Below are 27,893 nucleotides of genomic sequence, written 5' to 3'. Positions count from 1 at the left end.
GGTATTGCGCATGTCAAACCCATGGTTTGCTTCTTTTAGTTGAGCAAAGACTTCTTCAAGTTAATACAGGAGAATACAATAATACGTAAGTTTGGCTAGCTTTCAGTGTAATTCTACAAGATCAAAAAAGTATAAGCATTCAGGGCGCTAACCACCCGACGCTATTGCCGAAAAAATAGTTTTTTTAAAGTAATACATCAACATTACATTACATTAGTAAAACAACAGTCATTCCACGTGAAGTGATCAAGGATGTGTAACCTTCATGGATTTGTTCGTCTGGGACCAATATATCAAAATCCAAATTTTTGTGCCATCGTATAACATTTTTTTCTTTCGGAAAATCAAATTGAAGTCATTTTGCGCGAAGTGATCAAAACCAGATGCAAACTTGAAATGGAACTTCACGGATTTGAACCAATTTTGCAGGAATTTTTCATTTAGGGCCAACAAATAAAAATCCAAATTTGTATGTCAATTGAACCACCGCTCGGGCCATAGGAACAGTCCCCATTTCGATAAATTGGTAAAACCCTTGATTTTCTTTTGATTATATCTCCGGTTCTATTAACTCTAAAATCAAACCGCAAGTTGTTTTTTGAAAGAAATTGTTCAAGGAGTCTATAAAAATGTTAGTTTTCAGCGGTAGTGCTGTCAACTATACGATTATTCCAGTTAAAGAATTTAGGTTCATTTTTCTAGTAACACGAATATTTAAATTTCGAAAATTTTAATTCCATCGTAAACCTCAGACGTTTTTACATAAAAACACTTATAACATCAGTATAATTTGAGCCTATCCTGAAATACTTTGTTTCTAAGCAAAAAAACCCAATTTCTCATATAAAATCGCAAGCGAAAAACGACAAAAACCAACTTGAGTATACAGAATTCACACATAATTTATCGTGAAGTACACGGGAAATGATGGACTGCGTTTTTGGTTTGCCTCTAGCGGATTAGGGTCGGTTTTCATGACCATTTGAAGATTTTTGCAATATTGATCAAAAATATTAAAATTTAAAGGGGAAAATGCGAGCATTCCCTTCAAATCCGTGAAGGTCCATTTCAAGTTTGCATCTATTTTTGATCACTTCGCGCAGAATGACCCATATTTAATTTTCCGAAAAATATGATATGCGATGATAAGCAACACCTAATAAGCATATCCACACGAATGTGACCGACCTTAAAACATGACCATCACCGATTCCAGCAAAATTTTACAGTTGTGTTCGGTTTATGAATGTCCATGATTTCCTGTGGCCCAGAAAGTGTTGCCGATTTTCAGCTCAATCAAATTCGAGTAGGTCAAGCTAAAAATTCTGAAGGCTCTTCTGCAATAGTTTCAGGATACATTGCTTCCATCAAATTTTTATTAATTTTGAGAAAAAAGTTCGAATCTATTTCAAAAAGCAAAACATTGAAGCCCAAATAATTCAATAAGTAACTAAATGATATTGACTATCGGTATTCGCTACCATCTGATGCAAAGGGGAGAGTCAAGAAATTTACACATTTCACTGTTCTCGAATCGATTTCAAACACTTTCTTATCTACCAATATCGATGAAATTACCAACGATATACACACCTCCGGATCAGCAGGGTTGCAAGCTTTCTGTTTGCTGATCGGATAAAATTAATCCATTTATTGTTTACTGCTTATCTCTACTTTGGTTGACAAAATTAACTGATGGCCCGACCCCGTTGTCTGTGGTGACCACATTTATTAATGCCTAAACCATGTTCTCAGTAATGTTCTAACCCACATTAATTGGTTTCTTTTACAAATAATACGAGGTGACTAGATTTTCAATTAACTCAGTATAAAAGTTGACACCAACAGGGAATTAATACAACCGCTCTACATACTACCAGCAAGCTGTAACATAAATCTGCTGACGATGAAAGTGACCACACTATTGTAGAAGTAAAAAATGACCCCCCGAACAGAAAATTATGGTCGTCGTCGCGTCGGACGATTACGACATCACTGCGGCGAGGTGTTTAGTGAAAAACTACGCCTATAGCTACTAGCATTCTTCTGAGTTTCCCTATCCCCAGGCGGACGAGCGCGGGCAATCGTTCGGTTGAGTTCAGCGGGAAACACAACTGCTGTTCCTGGAAAATTTACGGCCTGCGCCGGCTGCCCGCGTGCGTGCGTGCGTGCGTTCGATCGAATACACTGCTCCTGTATATTACTAAATGTGTGTATGTTCGTAGTGGGTTTGTTATAATCTCAATTCCTTGGGTAGGTAAGACAGACGCGCTCCTCTTCAGCTGTCTGACCATTTTTCCCTTTCCCATTTTCGCCCCTTCTGACTCATTTTCGGGACAGTGCTAATGAGCAGCTGCACTCATCGTTTGTTTGTTGCTGGTTTAAAACGTATGTATTGTACACACACGTTTAACCCTTGGATGTCGTTGTTGGATATACTTTGTAATTTGCACTGAATATTTTCTGAACGCATTCGAATGTTTCACCAGGATATTGTGCTAATAAGGATTGAAGAAAGCATACGAATACAATTTTTTTTCCAATTTACTTAGCAATCAAATTGAATAAACGATGAGGGGGAACCTCGAGATTAATATCATTTTAAGTTTATATTCTACGTGAAGGAGTCATAATGTCCAACAGATGTACAAATCCGCATTGATCCGTTGTAAAATATTGAAATTTTCAACTAAATTTATATGACAATTTTTAATCGAAAACCACAGACAGACTAGACAGACTTCGCAGCCGATACCTAGTGTACAGAATTATACAGGGCTGGTGTGTTGCGATCCTACTAATACTAAGAATCCTTCCTGGTTGCGACTCGAACATACGATGACTGGCATATGAGACCAGTGTTGTATCATCTGAACCGCCAGACTAGGGAAATGAGTTGCACCGCTTATATTTACAGATTCGAGTAATTTTGCCATTTCACATTGAAACCAATTTTAAGAGTAAGAAAATCGAAGATCTAAAAAAGTTCAAGCATTTTCACTTCAAGCAAATGTTTTTCATGTGTGTGTACACAATCCGTCTCTCACTGACCGGCAGTGATTTTATGGAAGAAAGTTGTCTGCACCTGTTAATTTTTATATATTTGTTTTTATCCATATAAAGATTGTTAGATGCATGATTAAGAATTTTTCGAGAGGTCATGTTTGGGCAAAAAATCGTTGTATACATTCTATCAAATCTCAACAATTACAGTTATTGAAAGTTTTCTGAAACAAACTTGATAAATTTTAAATGCCTCTAACTCCTTGTATTCCTCACATCTGTTAGTACATGGTATTCCGAATTTTTTTAAAAGCAAAAATTAGTAATTTGGATTCCTATTATTAAACAGATGAGTTTTAAGACGATCCACAGTTCATTTTCCAATATCATATTCCCATCTCATCCCATTTCTTTGTAATTTAAATTAAATTAAACTAACTAATTAAAATTCTTCAGTAGTTTACTTGTAAGCACTCAAAAGACTCGGACCCAAAAAGTATGCTACATATCCTTATTGCCAAGATTTCATTGGAAAACTGAGAATATTTCGAACTGAATTATATCCTCAGATCATTCCGTTAAAAGGACCAAGGGGGGGGGGGGGTATGCTGTAAGATATCTACAGTGAAAAATCCGTTTCAAAAATGGCGATACAGAGAGTTGGTCTATTTAGTTACAATAAAGAAACATATGAACAACATTTTCCTGAATTAGCATTGCAAAATATTGAAAATTAGGCGAGTGACAGTGAATCTTCGAAGGTACCTCAAAAATGCAAGGTACATCATAAGACAAAATCTACTGGACCATTCGTTTTGAAGCTCTTTTTTACATCATTCCCCAGGGGGTTACGAGATTTTTTTTTTTTTCAAAATTTTAATTGTTACCTGACGAGTTGTGTGACCAAATATTGTGAAAATTTCCAAGCGACTGATTCAGTACAATTTGAGTTATTATGTTACTCGGAAAACAAGTTTTTTTTAGCGCCTCCAAGGATTCACGAATTTTGGCACAATTTTCAGTAGTTTGCAATGGAATTGGAGAAATACAGTTCAGATGTGGCATTATGAAAATTGAACCAATATAGTTAAACTTTTTGTTTCATCAAAACAAAGCTTTAAAAATGTGTTTTTTTGCGAATCAACCTGTTACTCTTAAGTGATTTTTTTGCAAGTAAAGTAATTAGAAGCAAGTGTTTTTTAAGATGTCCCGTAGTCTTCCGAAATATTAAATTATAAAATGCGTCATTTTGATTATTTATTTGGTGCGCTCTAATTTTCTCTGCAATTTGTTTTTTTTTTTTTTTTGAGAGTTGTAATACTGGAGCTGTAGTTCTCGGAAGGACTCCCCGTCAGAATCACTCACCACAATTGCACACGAGACGAGGAATGTGACCCACTAAAACACTGCTTTAGGCCAATTGTAGCGGGCCGCGACTCTGATTTTGATAGTCATTGTACGGCTTAGATATTCACGGGCCTAGAGACGCGTGTATCATCGCGAAGGTACGAGCGTTTGTACGTTAACGTGTTCGATTGCGTGTGTGTTTGTTTGTCACGTGTGCTAACGAGTATGTAACTTCGCGGGTATACATTTTATTAACACCGTGCGCCCTTTCGCATATTCGCGAGTGTTCTTGGATGATCGCGCGAGGACGGTGAATCTGATACCTAACTATCGGGTGTACGGTTCAGACGCTAGATGAAAAGGAAATCTTCCATATCATAAGAATTCCCGGTCATCTCGCCATGCAACGTGTTGTCTAGTCGGTATGAGCGTCATTTTTTATTGGTCCAACTGAAGGCATGGACCTTGGCTGCTAGGGCCGAGAGTAGGGACTTTCGGACGTAACCGATTAAAGATTGTGCGAACACGACCTTTTGTAGGTTCACTCGTTGGTCACTTTTTTTTTGTTTCCGAACGTGATCGATGCATTATCACGCGAACAGGGGCGCTAGAGCCCGCAATTATAAGTTTATTAGTGCTAAAGCATTCACTTAATCATCGGGGTGTTTTCATGTTTGCGGGACCACGGGCTTTGGCGTGCGTGGATGATCGCAAAGGTCTTAAGCGTTTGTATGTTAAGGTGGTGAATACTAGAAGAGTGTGTTTTGCGATATCACTAGGGTTCCCGGTCATGACGCTATGGAATGCGTTGCTTAGTGGATATGAGCCGCATCTCGTCATCCTTTTATAACAAGGCTATGCAATCACTCTGAAAACCGACTTTGTAACCGAGGCGCGGAGGTCTGAGTCTCTTATACCATTCGACTCAATTCGGCAAGTTCAGCAAATATCAGTGTGTTCACGCGCGTGTGTGTGCATATGTGACCAGCAAATGCACATCGGTTGCTCGGTGATGGCCGAACCGATTTTATCAAACTTAGTCTCAAATGAAAGGTAAAACGTTCCCATAGGCTGTTACTGACTTTTCTTTTATTTCCGACTTCCGGTTCCGGAGTAACGGTTTGAAGTATGCGTCACATGCGATATTTCCATGCAAACCATTATATCTAAATGATGAAAAACTAATTGAAATGATGTGTTACTATATTTCAATTGCCGAAAGGTTCTACTATATCAATTTTGTTGGATATTTTCGGCAAATTTAAGACTAAGAGAAATGAAAGCAATGAAATTGAAAGACCTATAGGTATTATAGAGCGAATCATTTATAAACTTAGAACGGAAATCTAGGAACTAAGAACTAACTATAAACTTAGAACCGAAAACTAATTGAAATGAGTATTAAATTGCTTGAAATTGTTGGTCTTGATCACTAATTGCAAATTAAAGTTTCTGTGACCACTTTGGGAACCATTGATGATTCCGGAAGATCCGCAGAAATGCTCAAGTTCCGAAATTAGAGCCACACTATTGATTCCCACAATCTTAGTCTTAAATGAAGAGTATTCATATTGATTGTCACCGAATTTGATTTGAACGAATGAGGAATCATAATATATTTGCTTAAATTAAGTGTTAAATTACTTAGATTTGCAGACCCGTAGCCGCTTTGATCACATTGGCCCCCCAGGACGGTCCACATGACCCGGAGAACTTGCCAATGGTCATAATAAATTTCGTCCCTATTCCTCAGAAAATTTTTAACTGATTTCCTCCATCTTTCAAATTTGAAATGAGTAATGCAATGCTTAAATTGGCTGCTATTAAATTTTATCCCGATCTGACTTTCAGTTCCGGAGATACAGTGCGGTCACATGGGAATTTCTCATATTCCCGTACCACCACAAATACCCACTTTTAGCCTCTCATATGGAAACTTTATGCCATTACACTAAAAATCGTCAACCTAATCAAAGCCATTTTTTGACATTCTTGATTTTAACAGGGGTGTGTGGCGGGGGTTACTACTCCACATATCGCACAACCTCAACAGCGCTTCTGCTCCACAACCGGCCATCAACCCTCCCCCCCCCCCCCTCCGTCAGGCTGCCACCCAATCCCACCTCTTACTCTCTCATCCCCATCGCCTTCACCCACCAGACATGCCAAAATATGCCGGGGTGGTGCACCTAAATTATAGGTTTTTCATCCCCCTCACGCACCCACCCCGCAAGCCAAAATACTTTAGCAAAAAGACACCACTGAACTAATGCTGACCAGGCTAATTCATCCGGTGTTTCAAATGTTTCAGCGTCGACACGTAGCTCATCAAGTTCGTGGATGGCGAGTCATTGTATATGGATGCAAGGCGTTCTAAGAATGTAATAGACATTTCCACAATTATATTGTTGGAATTCAAAAAAAACGAAAAAAAAAATTATTGAATATTTTGAAAGTACATACTTTTGAAAATATCTGTGCGAAATTTCATCCAGATCGGAACACTAGATTTCAAACTACAGCCGTTCGCAGCGGGCTGGTTCTTCCGCGTATGAAGTTAACACAAAACTTTAAACGCAATTTTCTCGGAACTAAGTTGTTTGAAAAGTACCGTTGCACAGTGGGACGAGCTCGGACTTAAGTCCATATATGAATGTTATGCGATATTCTCGCTAGTATTTTTCTCCTATCAGCTGAGCCATCAGAGACATTTTTGCGGGATTTTAAGTGATTTGAACGTAAAATGAATTTTTGGCAGCTTTTTTAAGGGCACATTTCAGGTGTTTTTTGCATTATTTGACCATAGGAACTACATCCGGTTATTTTTGTTTATCGAAGAAATGGTTGATTTTATGCATTGCATTACTTCATCAAAATTATCCGTGTGATAAAATTACATCATAAAATCGCCAAAAATATGTCACTAGTTGGTTTAGGTAGTGTTTAGATAACTGTTTGTCATAAATTTTTCTTGAATTCGAACTTCTAATCCGATAACAACAACGACGCCCGTGAATGCCCGCGATCACACTACACTCATTCGAAAGCTTTTAATTTTCTCTTTAAAAGGAGTATATGTTAGTTTTGCGAAAACTTGCGGTAAGCAGTCAAAATTTAAAAAAAACTGTGAATGGAGACGCATGGTTATTACTGATATTGAATTTGAATAATCACTTTATAGCTAGAATAATGACACGAATACATGCACAACTGTCAAATAGTATTGAGAGCATGATAAACAAGGGTTTTACTAGTGGTCAAGAGTAAGGAGCCGAGTGGGAAGTATGTTTTTAAATGATAGAGGCATTAAGAATGTTTGAAAATCAGTAAAAATCTTCAACCATCTGAAATAGGTTATAAAATGTTTCTGGAACTATTTCTTGCTAACTTGCGCAATAACTGTCAAATAGAGTGAATACAGTTGAGCTCTAGTCGTTTGGTGAGAGTATTTTGATCCGAATTCGTATAGCGCTGATATAGCTTAAAAATATGCGATATTATCCAAATAAAATAACACCATTTAAATGAACTATATACACGAAATAAGGGTTTTGGATTTATTTTCATTTAAGATATGAAATAAGCAATCTAAGTAACTTAAAACACACCTACGAAAAAAAATCGTTGACCATCTTGTTGATTAGTGAATGCAATAAAACATTCCACTAAGACGCTCAAAATGTTTGTTTTGAATATGATAGAAAATCTAGCTTTCATATCAAGTAACCCAATAATGAATTAAATGTTCCAAAATTAGTAGAACACATCTTATTTGATCCGTAAAAACAAAATAGTCATTTCTGAAGCCCCATAATGAGATGTCCATTAATTCGTTTCAATATGGAAAATACATTCCAAAATAACTATTGAAAAAAATCATTATGAAAGACGAAATACTTACTTTTGAGCCACTCTAATAAATAGTAAAGTTAATTTCTATTTTTATAATTAAAATAGAAATTCAGCGCACAAAAACAAATGTTTGAACCTTCACAACAAAATAATTTTTTTAACCACCCTAACGTATAATGAATTTTTTTATTACATGTGTTAATATCAAAAACAATTTAGCACACGAAAATTAATATACACAAATTTTAAGAACGATTTCGAGAAAAAAATATTTTTGAGACACCCTAATGATTAGTAAACGCTTCTTTTTTAAATGTTTTAATATCAAAATCGAATTCAGCGTACCGAAATTACATAACATCTTCCTGTTTGAACCGATGCGGCAAAGTTTGGACTTTAGTCCACCTTTTGTTCTAAGTCGTGCCACTGTGCGTTGCGGTTAACGTGATACCGCAAAAAACTATTCATCCGATTTTCATATTTTTTGTTTGTTTTTTGAATTGTTTGTATTTACATTCTCGTGTACGTGAATGGTTCCTTTTTCATCCAAAAATTTTTGATTCTTTGCCACGAATTTTTGTTTAAAATTTTGAACACCACAAAACTCAATTTTTTGGCTAACACTTTTTTTTGCAGGAATTTTTTTTATTGGGAAAGCGATCCGTTTAAGTACACTACAATACATTTTTCTTCAATAATCTTTTTATATTTTTTTATTTCAGTTGAGCGGTTCGACTTGGAGAGCATTCACCGCAAACCTCAAAAAAAAACAAAAAAAAAACTCGCTACGGGGGATGGGTATTTCGATAGCACTACCAACGAGCTGTCTTTTGCTTTTAAAAAAACGCATTAAGTGCTTTAAAAATATCACGAACTTAGCTCCCTTTTTCGCCACAAATTTGTATATAACCTCTTAAATAAAAGCGTATAAATTGGCGGATATTATTTTGGTATACAATAGTACTGCCCATATATGCATAAGAGTCCCATATTGAAAAACAGCAAGCCGAGAAAAACGCTGTTCAAGATTTACATTCATTGACCCTTATGGATGGGACAACCATGTTGTGTTATTTTTTTCGATATTATGATTCAGTGGTGATACAGAATACAATCCAACCGATATCTCATTTTCGTCACAAATCCATATGGGACTCTTATGCTTATATGGACAGAGTAGTGGAAAAGCAAACTACTAGTAATACAGCAAAAAAATATTAATGAAGTAGAACAAAATGTAAATGTAACACATACAACATGCAATCAGACTACTTGAACTCGTCTGAATGCCAGCAAATGATATTGACTATCATTAACGACAATTATAGAAATTCATCATGATATGCCGACCTGGAATGGATGATGCACGTGCGTCTGTAAACTAATCGTACCTTTATTTGTCCTATCCGATCTTACCGAATGAGTCGAATCATATGCACGAATTGAGCACCGAAAAAAGTAACCAACGAATCCGAGGAAGGATTACCTACTATTTTATCATATACGCCAGTTCTGAATACATTCCCTTACCCAGCTGTTACAAATACTCAGAGGAACACATACACAGATAGGAATAAAACTACCACATAACAATTGTACGCTTGCACTAAAAACTACAACTATTAGTACACTAACGTTAATAGGCTTCTACTTTTACATTTCTTTAATTAGCCTGTGAACGATGACGAAGTCAACCGATAAATCAACACACAGAATGACATCCACTGCGATCCGTGTCCACCAACACAATCATTAAGCTGTGGAACAATGTTTGCAAACACGACCAACAGCAAAAGTCAATCAAAGTCGACCCGCCAGTCGACCACGCCAGCGTGCACAGTAGACTGCCCAGAAAAATGATGAATTTTAGAAAACTCAATCGGCCCACCCCTGAGTCGATTCCTAGTCCCACCAGAAGTACTTGTACCAAATTTGAAGCAAATCGGACAAGTCTAACTACCGGACCAACGTGCCTGAAGTTTATATGGGATTTTTCAACAATTTATATGGAGAAAACCCACTAGCTCGCATTTTCACCGCTAGGTGGCACAGTATGCATCGAATTATCACTGTAAGTGAAAATAAGAAAGATAATTTAATTGTCTATAACTTTGTCGAAGACTGCTAGTAAATCCGGCTATGTTAAAAGAAGTTATTAAACTTTTAACGAAGTGATGTCTGAGTCAGTTTTGCATGGGGCCTAGCAGTGCATTGCACTCGAGTCCCGCGAACTATATATTTTTGTGAAATAATGGTTAGATTTAGCTGAATAGTATGTTCACAAGAATTATAGTAAATAATACGAGTTATGTTTTGGTTAGAAAATTTTAGTTCCACCTGTGACCGCATAGAGGGCGCCACTACTAACTTTTCATAGAAGAAAGATGGAGTATCAAGATTTTCAGAAGAAATACTGAAAAATGCCTGTTCTATAACTTTGTAGAAGACACCAAATTTCTATCTCTCTCCGTTGAAAAGTTAGTGTTGGCGCCCTCTATGCGGTAACAGGTGGAACTAAAATTTTCTAATCAAAGCATGACTCGTATTATTTACTATAATTCTTCTGAACATACCATTGAGCTAAACTTAACGATTATTTCACAAAAATGTTTAGTTCGTGTGAATCGAGTACTGATACACAACCATGCACTGCTAGGCCTCATGCAAAACTGACTCAGACATCACTTCGTTAAAAGTTTAATAACTTCTTTTAACATAGCCGGATTTACTAGCAGTCTTCGACAAAGTTGTAGACAATTAAATTATCTTTCTACAGTGCCACCTAGCGGCGAAAATACGAGCTAGTGAGTTTTCTCCGTGTAAATTGTTGAAAAATCCCATATAAACTTCAGACACGTTGGTCCGGTAGTTAGACTTGTCCGATTTGTTTCAAATTTGGTGCAAGTACTCCTGGTGGGACTAGGAATCGACGCAAAGGTGGGCCGATAGGGGTTATTTTTTTCCTGTCACCCTAGTGCACAGTTCAGGGGTTGATTGTCAGTTTGGGCAGATGCAGAGTATGAAAAAACACAAAACATAAAAAGGCCCATAAACCCTCTCAGTCTCTCCGATGCGTCACTATCGAGGCCTAATGCAATAACCATCTTAAAACAATTGTCTGTCAGAGGTTCTTTAGAACCGATGCACGAAATATGTTTGATGATGTTTGCAATACACCGTCAAACCCAACAAACTAGGGAAGGGAGTATCCCATCTCATGTAATTAGAGAATTAACTAGTGACCAAGGATTGAGATGCGATCAAAACATATACACTGGACACATTTTACAAACTCACTTCGAACTACACATGAAACAAGATGCACTCCATTTTTTGCTCCAAATTCAACAAACATATGCTACACCAAATACATTTAAGAAGTCTGGAAACATTCCACTGCCGATTTTGTAGCCACCCCAAAAAAAAGGTTAAATCGCAGAGGAGAAAGCCAAACAGCAAAGTCTTCACTCCGAACAGCAGCGATGGGAGTTGGATGCTGCAGTCTGGTAGAACACATAATCGCCATCGCCAGACTGAAAAATTCACCAACATCCTGTTTTCCCCGAGCACCTCTCGCTAACTCGACAAGACGGTTTTCAAAGTGCAAGAAATGCAACTTATGTCAAGCAAGACATCAGCAAGTCTCTAAGGAGAAGAAAAACTCAAGAAAAATAAAACCGAAAAATTAAGAGTGACATTAGGAGCTAGCTTCGTTTTGTTTTGCTTTCCTTGCTCACCTTCGACCGCGAGGAGGGGTTTCGCTTCAAGTGTAACCAGCGGGTTTCCACCGGCACGAAAGACGTCCACATCGAGTCGGTTTTGTCCCTGCTAGTGTGGAGACGAGTCCCAGGCAATACGTACGTAGAAAGCAGAACCCGCCTGAGTAGGTACAATTCACATTCGAAGACACATTCCGCGCGTTGGTTGGTACCAGCGGAGAAGTATTGTGGATTTTACCGAGGTTTTTCTTTTGTATGTACATCGGAATTGGATACTGTGGTACTCGATGGAAAAAAAAATACTATCGTTATTTAATACGACGGTAATGAATCACATAGAAAAAATAATGACGGAATTCACCCATTAGTAAAGGTAGCTGGTCCTGTACTGTTGCAAGGGAAACACTTTTGAAATCAAACTCTGTTGGCATTAAAAATTCCCCTGCATCTTAACACGGTTGATTAAACTTTATAGATTGTACTAAAGGCCCCGAGTAGCTTCCCAAATTTCAACCCATCTGTTTTTGACTAGGAAGCAAAGCACAAACCACCAAGCCTACCTCTAGAAGCACTCGTGCTAGACCACTACCGCGACGTTCGGCCGCAGACTTTAAACAACCGCACTCTGCTTACACACAGCGCCACACCCCGATATAAGAACAGTAACAACAGCAACAGCTGAAGATGCCAGATTCGAGAGCTTAGAGGGCCTGCGATTCTGTTGTTTAGAGCAGTCTTTATGTGAATAGTAGAGCACCTAATGTATCCTTTCCCCATTCCCCCAGTCACTGGCTGCCACCGGATCCAAGAATCGTGTAGGTACATAAAACCACGTACGTCAAGACGCGTATATGTTATTGCTTCTTCTGTTCGTACATAACTCGCAGCTCGGCGCTGGTAGCGGCAATAATGTGTGGCAAATGAAAACATCGACTTTTCCTCCGATACACAGTGGAAACCACGCCAACCCACCCACCGACGACGACTCCTACGAGAGGAAAACTCATGCATTGCACATCATCATTCGTTGGAACTGAGTGCGACGTTGGGGGTTTGCATGCCGCGTGAAACGCAGGCAATCCATTTTCATTTGTTTCGAAAACATCATCACGATCATCACTCGCTCGCTGGCGGCAGTCATTCGATCACCGAGCGGCGACCGACGCACGGTGTAGCTGCCGAGAAAAGAAGCGAAGAAAATTCCACTCATTTCCTTTCTGACTTTGCGTTTTTTCGCCTGTTTTGCTTCTCGTGCCGTGATCCACCGAGCGATCCCGTATAGGATGCTGATTCTCGGACTCGGTTATGTACAGACACGGAGTTGTACATAGGCAGCTAGGAAGGTACACGGGGACACAGAGACATAGAGACGGGCCAATGTTTGTGTAATCCGCCACTCTGTTGGCTGCGATGGTCTTACCTAACAGGATTTCGTTGCCAAATGCCGCTGACTTATGTGCTGAATGCGCGCGGTCATTGCTGCTGTTGCTGCTGGCTGCCGAGGAAATTTTGATTCCAACACACACACGCACGGGGAGAATGGCTGGCGCGACACAAATTTTCTAAACTTTTATGGGACAAACAAATGAATTGTTCGCAGGCTATCAACGCGACCGAACGAATGCGCGAACCGAAATTCGTCGCTTGCAACAATGTGCGGACGAGCGACCTTTAGCGAAGGATCTGGTTGGTCTGATGAGTAAGTCTTGGCACCTCGGTTCGAGTTTTTGTAGTGGCGGAGTAGATTTTATGATTTGTTGTTGGTGGTATTGTTTCACTTGTTTAGAGTGAACGTCGTGCTTCTGTGGAATCGAAATGTTTTACTAAGTACCAAGTGACTGCGTCAATCTTTGAACACATCTGAGTTCACTCCATTGTCACTTATGGTGTATTTAGTGTTGTAGCTAGAAATTCATCATTCTCTACTATTCAAATACACAGACCTAAATAAAAGACAGCTCCAAAGCACAGACATCAAAGGTAGATTCATACGTGCCAATACTGTAATCATACGGTACACCTTGGAAAACCATTTATCATAACCGTTTGCCCATTCATCGGGCAACCAAGCCAAAAAACATTCTTCAATAATACGACTTACTGACACTAACTGAACGACAAACGATGACCAAATTTGTGGCTGCTGTGTAGGTCATAACAAACAACTACAAAATCAGCGTCCAGCATCTCCAAATCAACAGCCATACCCATCAACGAGCGAGCAAATTCCAACGACGGTAGTTTTACGCTTGTGACCATTTACGGTAAGAGGTAAGGAAGACCATCTGATCGTCAGCAAGAAAGACATTTTTTGAAAGCATTTAAATTTAATATTTGGTAAAGGTTCAGAAATAAAAACAGTTTTACAATGCATAATCGAACTATATACTCCTGAACACCATTTCAGACTAGCTCTTTAATCAACTCATGAAAATATTTCACCTAAAATTCAGTTCAAATTACTTCCAAGAATTTGATATTAACTATAAAAATCAGGATAACATCAATATTCGAAAGTAATTCGAAAAATCTTTAAAATGCTACACATAGAAGTATTCGGGCGGAAACGCTTGCGAAACGTTGTAAATATGCGAAGAAAGAAACGATAATGAATGCAAATCAGTGTTAATAAGTTGTACGAAGTAGGATGATGAGCCCATTATCGCTATGTTTCTATTATCACGCTACCCATTTGAAGCCGTTGGTTAGAGCAGTGTCTGCCATCTTTGTTTAACGCATTGAGTCAAATGGTAGCGCAACAATAGGGGCACTCGATTCGTTTTTTCGTTGCGCTCAAACACGAGAATTTCACTGTTTTCAGTGCATGTATGTTATTATCTTGGTACTTAACAACGAAGCAAAGCTGTTGATGCTAATTTGTACGCATTCCATTGTTTGTAGGCCGAGTAATTAATGAATCAGTGAGGTGCCCTCCTTAGTATGGTGAAAATAGGCACTTCACCCTACTTTCCTTATGAAATTATATTATAATAATATATGTATTATGTATGAGCGCCCACAAGATTCAAAAGTGTACTCAGTTCACCTGGGTTCTATTCCCAGCCCCGCACATAGGGTTAGAGATTTTTCCAAAAGAGACTTCTCTAACCCGAAAAGGGGCGAATGACCCTAAGGTTAAAACCTCTATAATCAATATAAAAAAAGAAAGAAACAAGTTTCAAAAGTGTCGTTTCGAAGAAAAAGCGATCGTTTGGCTGTGCATGAAGCAGATATCTTCTGTTCTTTTCATAATTCATCCTTCGTTACAACGCTTGATCAAATTTGAGTTTCGATTTTTTTTTCAATTGGTCATTTCTACCTAATCAAACTAGTCTTAGAACAGCAGTGCACGAGGTGGAATAGTAACTGAAGGCGAACAGTTTAACCTCACGGTAGTGGTCCATATACCATTACTTCTTATTTGACATTGAAAGCCGTAAACTATGAACAAAGTTTCCCCGATCTGACGTACCAGTTCTGTAACGAGGGGATTAACTACGGCAGCCATGCACTAAACCAGGCAAACTACCATCAACACTAATAAACAGCCACCTACACTTGCTACTAAACAACAACGTCCCATAAACAATTGCTGCACCTAGTATCTCGAAACCAATAACCAGCACACTTAACACAGCAATGATCACGACTGCATCCAGTACCTCAAAACCAACACTTAATACCGCTAATGAAAAAATAACGCTGTATGCGAACACAAGATGACTTGCAACAACAAGAAGCCTGACATATCCTACCGTAAGCACCAAGAGAATAGTTTAGATGACGACACATATTAGGACAGGATACCACTTTCCACTAGTGCTCTTAGTATGCCCTTTGTCGATTTAATCTTCGGTAAAGCACCGCAAGAAAAAAAATAGTTATAATTTGACAACTTTGGTTTTGGTTTAGATCAGTTCTATAATTTGAAAGAAGCGTTTTAGAAAAAAAAACTTTCTTCAACTTGTTTGCTTTGATATTAGCAATATTTATTAGTAGACTATTGGGCCATATAGTAAAACATGACAAACACTCCTAAAAGTGACCAATCGTTCCAGCCTGCAAAAAATCCTTTAATATTTCGTTTTTTGAAACGACTTAGCCGTAAATCTTTTAATATTTACAATATTTACATTCTCTGTGTGGAACTGGAGCTGATTCTTTGTAGGGCTCCATGTCAGAATTGCAGACGAGACGAAAAATATCACCCACTAAACCACTGCTTAAAAGCAAAAGCCGTGATTCTAATTGTAATTTTGAATGTGCGGTTTACACGGTGACTTCATGACCGCGTAAAAACGAGCGTTTATATGTTCGTGCTTGAGATCAAGTTTAGTGCGACAATGATTGTGATTGCATGTTCGCATTTGTGATCAGATTTTGTATTATAGCAAAGGGAAGAAGCGTTTATACTTAATGTTTTTGCCTTTCTCATATAGAAAGGTTATGCAATCACTCTGATAATCGTCAACCTAATCCCGGCCTCGCATAAGGGTTCTGGATTTTAACAGGAGCGTAGCTAGGGGTGTGCCCCCCTCCACTGTTTACTTCTCTCCCTTTAAAATCCCCTTAAATCTCCTCTCAGACCACCACCCCATCCAGCCCTTATCCCCCCCTCTCAACCCCATCATCTTTAAACCACCACTATATCACAAAACATACCAAATTAAGCTGGGATGTCGTTCGTTCGTGGGTTTTTCGCCCTCTTCATACACCCACCCTCGCATGACAAAATTAGTTAGCAAGAACAACATTGAATTAGGCTAATTAAGTATGATATTTTTTTGTTTCAAGTGTTTCACCGTCGACACGTAGCTCTTCAAGTTTGTGGCTGGTGAGCCATTGTGTATAAGTGCAAAGTGTACTAAGAATGTAATAGACATTTCCACAATTATGTTGAACAACTAGCCATTGCGAGCCTAGAATCGTTCATTTTAGAGATGGTCGGGTTTCAATTTTTTCCAACTTAAACCCGACTCGAACCCGAGAGCATGAAAGTTGAAAAAACCCGAACCCAACTCAAGCCCGAAATTTTACAATTTGAAAAACCTGAACTCAACCCGAGCCCGAAAATTTTAAAATTGCAAAACCCGAACCCGAGAAAAAACTTTTTGTAAAACCCGAGCCCGACCCGAACCCGATAATTCCAAAATTCAAAAACCCGAACCCGACCCGAACCAGAAATTTGTAATTTGAGAAACCTGATCTGAACCGGACTTGTTAATACGGAAAATCAACCAAAGATCCCGAAGATTTTTAATTTTAGACACTTGAGCTGGATCCAAGGCTCATCCAAAATAATCATCCAAGGCTCATCCAAAAGAATTATAGAATCACTCGAACCTAAAGTAGTACCATACGCGTCCAGAATTATCTGCCTATGACAAAAAGAAATACTGGTCAGAGGAATTGACATTTATATTTACAATTTATTCCTAAGCGCCATCTGACAGGCAGATAATCCCAAACCAATAGCACACAAACAAAAGTCTACTACATATATTTTTTTACGGCAATCGGTTAAGCCGTTTGGGAGTCCATAAATCACACACATAGATAGATAGATAGATTACATGTATTAAATTAAGCAATGTCGATTGGAAATTCGTATTCGACAGTTTACACGACGTCACTCGCGTTACTGGTTTGTACAGTCAAACTTATGTCGAAAGGTGTCAATCAAGATTCTCTGACGCGTTATTGATGTCACATCATTAGCTAGTAGGGTAAGCGCGCCAGTAAAAATGCTTCGACAACTCCAATGGAGTTCGAACGAGTCCAAACTTCTACAAATCCGCTCATTGCTTAAAATCGTGCAGTTTCATGTATTTTCATGAAGGAATGTGGACCGACTGACAGAAAGTGCTTGTTTCATATATTTACCACTGCTTTGATAGTGGTGCTAGTATATCATTTCCATATGAGTGCCATTGTTGATAGATTGTATCTACTTCCCGTAGATTTCTACTCGCTTGAACCAGTATTTTCCGACAAATTTCCATTGACTTGGCTTATTGATGACAATCATGAAAAATAAAGACGCGAAACACTTATTTTTGAATGCTCTCTTAGGAGTACTCCTTTAAAAAAATAAAATAATTCGGGCAGTTTGCGAATCTGAAGAGAAGAAATTTTATTCATGAATAAAAAATACAATATTTGAGCATCAGAAAATATGACGAATTCTAGTGATTAAAAGGTGGTAACATTTAGTACGGTTGTATATGTCATCCATTCGTATCACGAAGTAAAGTTAAAAACTATAAAAAGAGACTGGGTGTTGTGTATAGACGTAAACATCAAGTTTGAAATTTCAAAATCCCGGACCCGACCTGAACTCGAGAAATTTAAATTTGAAAACCCGGAACACGACCCGAATCCGAGATGTTTAAATTTACAAAACCTGTCGGGTTCGGGTCGGGTCCGGGTTTCAGGTCTAAACACCCGAACCCGACCATCTCTCGTACTCTTCCGTGTCATCATCGTCGTTTCTACCTTCATGTTTAAGCCCTTCGTACCCATGTTGTTTATAAACAACAACGTTTTGAAACAGCTCTAACTTTTAGATTAGGTCAAATTTGCCCACAAACATAGGTAAGACTAATAACTGAAACTATTACTTTTCATTTGAGCACTAATAGTTATTAGTACTGCCCGTAGAATTGTAGTTATTTCAATTAATCTGATTGGATTCCGCTGAAGCAGTGCTGCCAGGAACATTTTCGGTTGACGGTGAGAAATTAAATTTTGTATGTCTTTTAATATGATTGAAAACCGATAAAACCAATCAATTTAGATTTTATTTGGCTATCATCTTCATGTAATTGAAACATTGTAAAGATTCTAGGAGAACTGTATTGAGCATCGACAGGTATAAATTGAGCAGCTTCTAGCACTTCGAGAGAATGATGAAAACAAGTTTTTTGTGTCTTACCCTCAATAGTCTCAAGCAAAAATAGTGTAAGAACCCTATGTGCGCTAGAAAAAAGTTTGACATGAACATCTGATTTATTTTCTGTTTTTTGCCCTTATGGTTTACAAATTTGAGTTTCTTCCATGACGGTGCTGAGTGTTGATTTTGAAGTACTTGACGCAGCCTTTTCCATTGGCAATACAGCTAAACAGCTACCATTTTTTGTTCAGGTAAGAGCATTGGAGACTGCGGATGTACAAAGAGTTCTCTAGGTAGTGGTACTATCGCACTATGTTTTTATTACAGAATCAAGTAGGAGAAAATGGATCGGTTCACCCAAATTCTCACCATAAAAACACCATTTGTAATGCCTATAAGTGTCCTTCGTAATGGAATTCATTTCTTCCAAATGTGACAAGAATGTTTCAATAGCCACCGTATTTTTAAGAAGCGTCAGATCTTGTAGCCGATCATTGTTTTTCTCATCGTCCAGATGTATGAGGATCTTGGTTAAAGCATTATCACACATAACCACGAGGTTTAATTTGATATGTAGAATGAACGGTTGTGACTGAGCCAATTCATTTAATGTTATCAGGATTGAATGCTTGACATTGTAGAACTTAAAAGCAACTTCCTTAGGCCTAACTTCTATTTTCACCTATAGCATATGTTCCACATCACGAATGCTCAGTCTCATGCAAAAAGGTCAATAGCTACCACATGTGGCCGGAGCTCCATTTCTTGCTTCTGCGACTCACTCATCTCGACCGATCGCTACGGCAAGAATTAAAATAACGATTTCTTTTGTTCGGATAATACAATACAATATAAAAGGTAACTGTTTCTATCGTTCGCTTCGCACTGGCTCGGGCAGATGCAGAAAGCACAATGACCGTTGTCTTTGGTGGTTCGAAATAGTAATCTTTTTCAATATTTTCTCACTCATTTGTTTATATCAAACGAGATATAAATTTGTTAAAAGTAAATAAAATCACGATGAATTTATAAATAAAATCACGATTTATTCTTTAATTTGTGTTTGATGTTTCGTTCACTGTCAGTTCACTGACAAACCAACGAATTGGATATAACTATAGCTCGTCGCTGTTGTGCTATCTTGTGACAAGCGCCATATTGCACATTTCGAGAAAAACTATTTTTAAAGTTTGAGCTTGAATATCTTGAAACTTTTAAATGGTATAAACAATTCAATGAAGACAATTGATGCTTCTATCTTTTCTGTATTAATTTCTCAAATATTACGAAGATCCGTTGACTATGTTGCGAGTTTTTACTATAAATGTAAACAAAAGTCGCACTCACGCGTGTCATAGGTGTGTTTTGATGACAAAATTTGTATGGCATGTCATAATCGTGCATGGAAAATTTTCCATAGAAAAAAATCATCAATTATTAACTTTTATTCATATCTTTGGTTTCATTTTGTCTATAGACAAACGGTGAGATGCATTTTGAAGGAAATGAGTCAGGGAATCTAGAAAAAATAGTTATTTTTGGTTACAGTGTTGCCAAATATGCTATATTTCTAGCTTAAAACTTAAATTGCATATTTCTCACAATTCGTGTATTTTCGTTTTAAAAATGATTATACCATTGTGTTCCTCAGATAGTTTTACACATAAAAACATCTTACACATCAAGATAACTTGAGCCAATCTCCAGACACGGTCATTCGAAGCAAGAATTACAAAAGTTCGCAGCACGTTTTTCGCTATATCTCAGTAATCAAGCAGAATGTCAAAATTCTAAAAACGTCACTTTGTAGAGGTTTTTTAGACTAGTGATGTGGCATATCTAACTCAGTTCACCCCAAAATGGCGTTTGTCATAAGATAGCACAACAGCGACGAGCTGGAACCATGACTGGAAAATGAACAATACGGTAAAGGCTCTTGCTATTTATTTCCATTACTACCTCACCCATTTGAAACCGTTGACAAGGGCAGCGTATCCTATAATTCTTCAACATATTCGTCCCAATGGCAGCCTGAAAAATGGGGCACAATGCAACCCAAGTATATAACGTAGCCTAATATCTGCTTTAAATTCACATATAAGCCTAAGCAGGTTTAAAAAGCCGCGAAACCCTAAATACTGGTTTTACACCGAAGACCCGTTTTTATCAGCCCCATTGGTGTATCTTTGATTGACAAAATGGGGCCAATAACAAAACATATTTATTTATTTTCTTTTATAAACCGAAGCTGGTAAAATATTCAACATTAGTCCGTATACCTTGTTTCATAATCCTGGCTGGTTAACGAAATCGGATCGAAAAGCTGCCAAAATGGAGGGCTGATAAAAACAAGTTTTCACTGTATGCCAGAAAAGGCGAAATATAGTACTATTACTGTGCAGAGATTAACAGCTCGTTTTTGCAGCACTAATACTATTATATAGCACCAGCGTGCAAATGTCAAATTTGAAAACCTTATATTGGCACTACTAATGCTATTAGAAAGCTTCAGTTGGCTGTCATTGTCTACCATGGTTTTAAAACAATTTCTTATAGTTCCTTTCGGTATGATGAGCAAAAGGAAAAAAATTAAAATAAATTGTTCTGTTTAAAACCGTAATTGACTCTCTTCTAACGTGTAGGAATGAATATCCTTAATGGGTTTTCGTTCTCACATGATATGAATGCTGTACGAAAATTACCTTTAGTAAGTCTCAAACTAAGGTACCTTGCCTCGTCCTTCACGGTAAGTGCGCTGCGTTTGCTGCCTGGACTATATTACATATGTTCGATTAAAATGAAGTATGCCGAATATAATCTTCAAGACGAGTTGTATAACGAATAAACCCACAGAATTACAAAAGCATTATATCGGCTTTCTATTTGCTCTATAATGGCACTAAATGCACATGCAAAGCATACATGCTTTTAAAGATCCTTGAAGCATGTACGCTAGACTGCCCAGAAAAATAATGATTTTTTGAAAACTTAATCGACCCACCCCTGAGTCGATTCCTAGTCCCACCAGGAGTACTTGCTCCAAATTTGAAGCAAATCGGACAAGTCTAGCTACCGGACAATTTACATGGAGAAAACCGTCTAGCTCGCATTTTCGTCGCTAGGTGACACTGTATTCATCATATTATCACTGCAAGTGACGAAATGATGTCTGAGTCAGTTTTGCATGGGGCGTAGCAGCGCTTGGTTGTATATCAGTACGCGAATTCCACGAACTATACATTTTTGTGAAATAATGGTTAGATTTGGCTGAATAGTATGTTCAGAAGAATTGTAGTGCATGATACGTGTTATGTTTTGGTTAGAAAATTTTAGTTCCACCTGTGGCCACATAGAGGGCGCTAACACTAACTTTTTATAGAAGAGAGATAGAATATTGAGATGTTCGGAAGAATTACTGCAAATTGCCTGCTCTACAACTTTGTAGAAGACATCTAATTTCTATTTCTACCCGTTGAAAAGTTAGTGTTAGCGCCCTCGATGCTGTAACAGGTGGAACTAAAATTTTCTAACCAAAACATTACTCGTATTGTTTGCTATAATTCTTTTGAACATGCTATTGAGCTAAACCTAACCACTATTTCACAAAAATGTTTCGCTCGTGGTAATCGAGTACCGATACACAACCATACACCGCTAGCCCCATGCAAAACTGACTCAGACATCACTTCACTAAAAGGTTAATAACTTCTTTTAACAAAGTCGGATTCACTAGCAATCTTCGACAAAGTTGTAGAGAATTAAATTATCTTCCTTATTTTCACTTAATACGAAACATACAGTTCCACCTAGCGGCAAAAATGCGAGCTAGTGGGTTTTCTCCATATAAATTGTCGAAAAATCCCATGCAAACTTCAGGCACGTTGGTCCGGTAGCTAGACTTGTCCGATTTGCTTCAAATTTGGAACAATCACTACTGGTAGGACTAGGAATCGACTCAGGGGTGGGCCGATAGGGGTCATTTTTTCTTGTCACTCTAATGTACGCGTTATATCAGCTTTATATGCGCATATAGAACAAGCGATAATGCTATATTTCGACTGTTCATTTATGCATTATTGATGCTAATATAGAGCTTTATTGCATTGTTAATGCTGTAATGTAGTTTCAATGCAACATTAGTGCAAATGTATAATCAATATAGTGCGCTGGCTCAATGCTTACGGTTGCTTGGCTATATTTCTCCCTGAGGAGAAAAGTTTGGATAGAAACCCATTTTTCTCCATTAAGGATACATTGGCTTGCTAAACCAAACGAAGTTTCGAGTTCAGTGATTCTCATCAGCTTAAACAGAACAACTTTTCTTACTGGACGTCACGCTTGACTAGATGTTTCCTCAGGAACAAAAATCGTGTCTCCGTCGTTGGAGCTAGCGTCAATCCGGTGTTAGCTTAATCTTGTCACTACGTTAGTGTCGGATTCTGATGAGACTAAGTCTAAACACAAATTCCTTAACTGATTTAGTTAAAGGTTTTGTGTAATTCAGGCGCAAATATTTACCAAATTTTCTCCGTAATGGAGAAAATGGTTTCTACCCAAACTTAACATAGAACTATATATAATAATTGAGATTAATAAATAGAATGACGTGTTCATTGGGGTGTCCCAAAATGGCATCTTGTTAAAAAAAAGTCATCGGGCTCACTTCTTAAATGAAAGGTTAGGGTATCAGGACCAATTTCTTCTTCGGAGTGAATTTGTTAAAACGCTCCCTACTGGTGGCGAATTTTGATTTTTCGAAAAATGGGCCGATTTTGGGTAAAATTTCAAATTCATGCTTGCTCCTGAACTGTCTTAGATTTTTTTTCATAATTTCTTCATTTTTCAGGAGATCCAAATGGAGAAGTTTGATTAGTTAGTTTGAACAAATCGTGGATTATAAGAGCGACAGAGCCTTTAAAACTTAGTAAAAAGTGAAATTTTTGGAGTTTTTCATTAATTTTTCTTCAAAACGGGGTGTAGAAATTTTCAAAGTATAGGAAACACTTCAAGTAGTTGAGCCAAATATAGGGGCGTATTTTTTCTGAAGAAAGTGTATAGCTACGGCTAGTGGGGTATGAGTTATTTAAGTTTTTGCTAGATAACCTTTTGACATTTTATGCTATTCATAAAAAATAACACTGTTCTACAAAATAAAACAATTTCAATGTGCTTAGTCCGCATTTTGTTTTTCGCAAAATAGGAGGAAAATAATGAAAAATGGCGTTTTCTGCTTGTTTCTACTACATCAGAATCGGTTTTTATGAGCATTTGACGATTTTTTTTATTTTTTTTATATAGAGGTTTTAACCTTAAGGTCTCTTCGGGTTAGAAAAATCTCTTATGAAACATTTCTAACCTTATATGCGGGGTCGGGACTCGAACCCAGATGCGCTGCGTACAAGGCAATCGATTTACCAACTACGCTACGCTCACCCCCAATTTTTTTAAAATTATTTAGTATATTAATAACCACTTAGTGGGGTTGAAAATCAAATATGTCGAGTTAGTGGCAAGTTATGGCGTATATTTGTATGCCAAATTGACTAACGTATTCAGATTTTGTATATGAAGTCTCATTCCCATGTTAGGTACCTTAGAGTGAAGAAAAATGCAGAAGGGTGGGGTGAATGTTGAAAAACGGATCTATACGTTTTAGATCACACAATTCCGAAATAATCAATTTTGAAGGCTTTGTATTTTCGAAAAAGTTTTACAACAGAATACAGCGCATCTTCTAGTACAATAATTTTGCTGAATAAGCCTCCAAGAAGTAATTATGGAGAATTAACTTTTCTAAAAATAATTAGAGACTTGGCATCACTAGTAATCATTATTTTTATAATTTATGGTACAAAAAATCATCAAATTCTCATTAAACCCGATCCTGACGAACTAAAGACGAACAGAAAACGCCGTTTTAAATCATTTTCTTTCAATTTCCCAAAAACCACATATTCCAAGCACATTTAAATTGATTTATTTTTTGGAACATTATTATTTTTGATGAATTGCTAAAAATGTTGAAGGTTATATAACAAAAATTTACATAACTCATACCCCTTTTACCGTGGCTATACACTTTCTTCAACAAAATTACGCCCCTTTATTCGGCTCAACTATTTGAAGTGTTCTCTATACTTTTAAAAATTTGTGGATACCCAGTTTTGAGCAAAAACTAATGAAAAACACCAAAAATTACACTTTGTTTAGTTTTAATGACTCAGCCGCTCTTATACTTCAAAATTTGTACAAACTTACTAATCAAACTTCTCCATTTTGATCTCCAGAAAAATAAAAAATATGCTGAAAAAAATCTAAGCCAGTTCAGAAGCACTTCAACAATCATGAATTTGAAATTTTACCCAAAATCGGCCCATTTTTCGAAAAATCAAAATTCGCCACCAGTAGGGAGCGTTTTAGCAAATTCACTCCGAAGAAGAAAGTGGTCCTGATACCCAAACCTTTCATTTAAGAAGTGATCCCGATGTCTTTTTTAACATGCTGTCTTTTTGGGACACCCTAGTATTCATGCTATGCCACTAGCAGATTTGTAATTGTTTATTTTGTTATTTGATTAGAGAGGTTAACATTTAACTTTTAAAATCAGTTTCAACTTGCCCCAGTGTACCTTACCTGCTAAGCAACGAGCGATTGATCAAAACGTCAATAGAAAAATTAATTGAAATGCAAAAAAACACTCAAAGACAGACACCACTGTGTTACTCGATCCTACCACGTCACGAATCCATCCCTGAATTGAAATAAATTGGGTCAATAAACAACAGCACATGTCGAACCATTACGCCAGTTTGCCCGCTTCCAATCGGCTATCGAACTATTCCCCGACACAAACTTAGACGGTCACTCGGTGCCAAAAAGCTTTTGCCCCATTTACGACAGGACCGAGGTTGAGTCTGAGAAACACAAACGTCGAAATGGTTTCAAATCTTTCCTCCCACTGTTTCCCTTCTACCCTACTCCAGCAGTTTGTGAAAAAAAATCCGAAGGTCACAACAACGGCAGCAGATTATGTACAAGCATAAATTTCGAACGGAAAAATAACGATTTTTTACCTTGTTTACCTCCCGATATTCCGACGGTTAGTGGGCCTCTGTCGTCGTCGTCGTCCGACGGTCGGTCGTGTATTATGCAACTCGCCACTATTCCCCGTTTTCGCACTGGATAAAATCGTCAGCTTATTCAGATTATGGAAAAAGGACCTTCAATTCGCTATGTCACCATGCTCACACGATCGGTATCATCATCGGATAAATCTCTTCGCCGTTGAAACAGGCAATATCAAAAGCAGCAGCACTAGCGCTCCTGGACCTTCGGCCGCGCACTAACACAAACACACGACCGAATGCCGCCACCGTCGCCGACGCTACACCAACCAACCAGCGAGTCAAGGTGAAAAGCGTGGGTATTTTCCACCACCCACTCAAATTGGGCACACCAATAATAACAACGACACAGACGATGTCGACCACGACGATGATGATAATGATGATGATGATGATGACGATGACGACGTTGTGAATGGGGAAATGGAGGGCACCTCTATCGAGTACATAACATTCCGGGCAGGAAGGTTAAAGGTAATTCAATATTTCCACGTTTCTACCGAGCACTCTTCACTTTTCCATGGCAATCAAATTTCAATAGGATTCGATTTTCCCGTTTGTTTTCTTCTCACTTTCTCTGATTCGGAATCGGAGCCTTTGAATCGACACGGACACACTAAGGTACTTTTTCACTTATTTTGCGTCTACTCTTTTCTATTCGGTCGGGAAGTAGCTCTCACTTTCGATTAAAGGTTTTCCGTTGTTCGCCAAAACTTTCTTTCGTTCGTTCGTTCATTCGTTTAGAGCTCGCTAAGTAATATCCTTTCGATTGCCCAGCAAAAAAAAAACTGTTTTCCGCTTAGTGCTTTATAGCAAATCAAATTACCCCATCAATCTACCGCAGTTTCGAGCAAACACCGCACCGCGACCAATGCACAGTAAAAATCAATCGCCGGTCGTCGATTAAAAATATGAACCAAAGAACACACCTCCTTTTCGTCTAAAATCACCTTCTTATGTTTCAAAACATTCGCACTATTAATACCACACCGCTTGTTTGTTGTTATTACCGTACTTCCACTTTTATTTTTAAAGTTGCACGCTATTTATTCTCCACGCGTCGCGATATTATTGGAATATCCGAACATAAAAATAAAACCCATGAATTATAATAGGTGAAAAAAACTCAGTCCACCACTGCCAGAGTCCTCTGCCTGTCTGCTCGCTTGCTCGCTCGCCTGCTGATGGGATCTTCGTCCGGTCTACGGGTGAGTAGTGTGCAGTGTCAGATGCGATGATGTCGATATCCCCGTTCGTTCTCGACTGACGGACCGACGGTTGGCTCTGACCTTACACTATCGGGCGCGAACGATGAATTGACGGGGCCGCCGCGCCGATCCCAGTCAGCAGTAGCAGAAGCAGCAGCCGAAACTGTTGAAAAAAATCTACTCTCGCTCAACATTCGACAGACGACAGAGTCTCACGCATACCACAAGCAGAGCGCGAGCACAAAAACCAGGAGAGGAAAAACCGAACCATTTTCCGACGATTTTCCTCGCCTTGCCGCTTACCAGTACACAAATACAAATAACACAGCGATATGGTAGATCAGACCGGGGCGGGAGGAAGAAGGAAGCGCGAGCAGATGAAAGTATGAGCAGAAGAGGAAGAATAAGTAGAAAATGTGATGGCATTTTCCACCTAAGACGACAACGTACGACGTCGGTTGGGGGTTAAGAACGTGGATCGTACGTCAGCGCGGCATATGGTTGTCTTGTAGCGACAAGGTAGAAGAAGTCCCAGCGGGAGAGCTGGAAACTGTAGGGCGCAGTGTTGCCGTCATCCACACCGGGGACGACTGGCTACAAACAACGCACGTACTGCCGAGGAGCTTTGGGGTAAGGCGGCTGTCTGTCTCGAAAAGAAAAATATGGAACTTATACTGAGATGGCAGCAAACATGTTCAACCGCATGCCATGTGAGATTTTAAAATGAGCCGGCCTCCAAGGACATGGT

The 27,893-nt window shown here is 38.3% G+C and overlaps 1 protein-coding gene across 20 annotated transcripts in view; it reads right to left on the bottom strand.

Annotated features, from left to right (window-relative positions):
* LOC131690525 (myocyte-specific enhancer factor 2) overlaps positions 1–27,893 on the bottom strand; it is a 334,753-nt gene that overhangs the window by 67,218 nt on the left and 239,642 nt on the right. Inside the window, exon 1 of one of the 20 annotated variants that reach the window (XM_058976369.1) lies at positions 25,887–27,237. The exons of the other annotated variants lie outside the window; for them this stretch is intronic. The gene's annotated coding sequence lies outside the window, so the exon portion shown is untranslated. Of the gene's footprint in view, positions 1–25,886; positions 27,238–27,893 lie in introns of those variants that run through there. 20 annotated transcript variants of the gene reach the window in all.

This window comes from Topomyia yanbarensis, chromosome 3 (genome assembly GCF_030247195.1).
Source record: "Topomyia yanbarensis strain Yona2022 chromosome 3, ASM3024719v1, whole genome shotgun sequence".
Taxonomy (NCBI): Eukaryota; Metazoa; Arthropoda; class Insecta; order Diptera; family Culicidae; genus Topomyia; species Topomyia yanbarensis.
The sequence above is the reverse complement of the archived record's forward strand: the minus strand, read 5'-3'. Positions and strand labels throughout refer to the sequence as shown.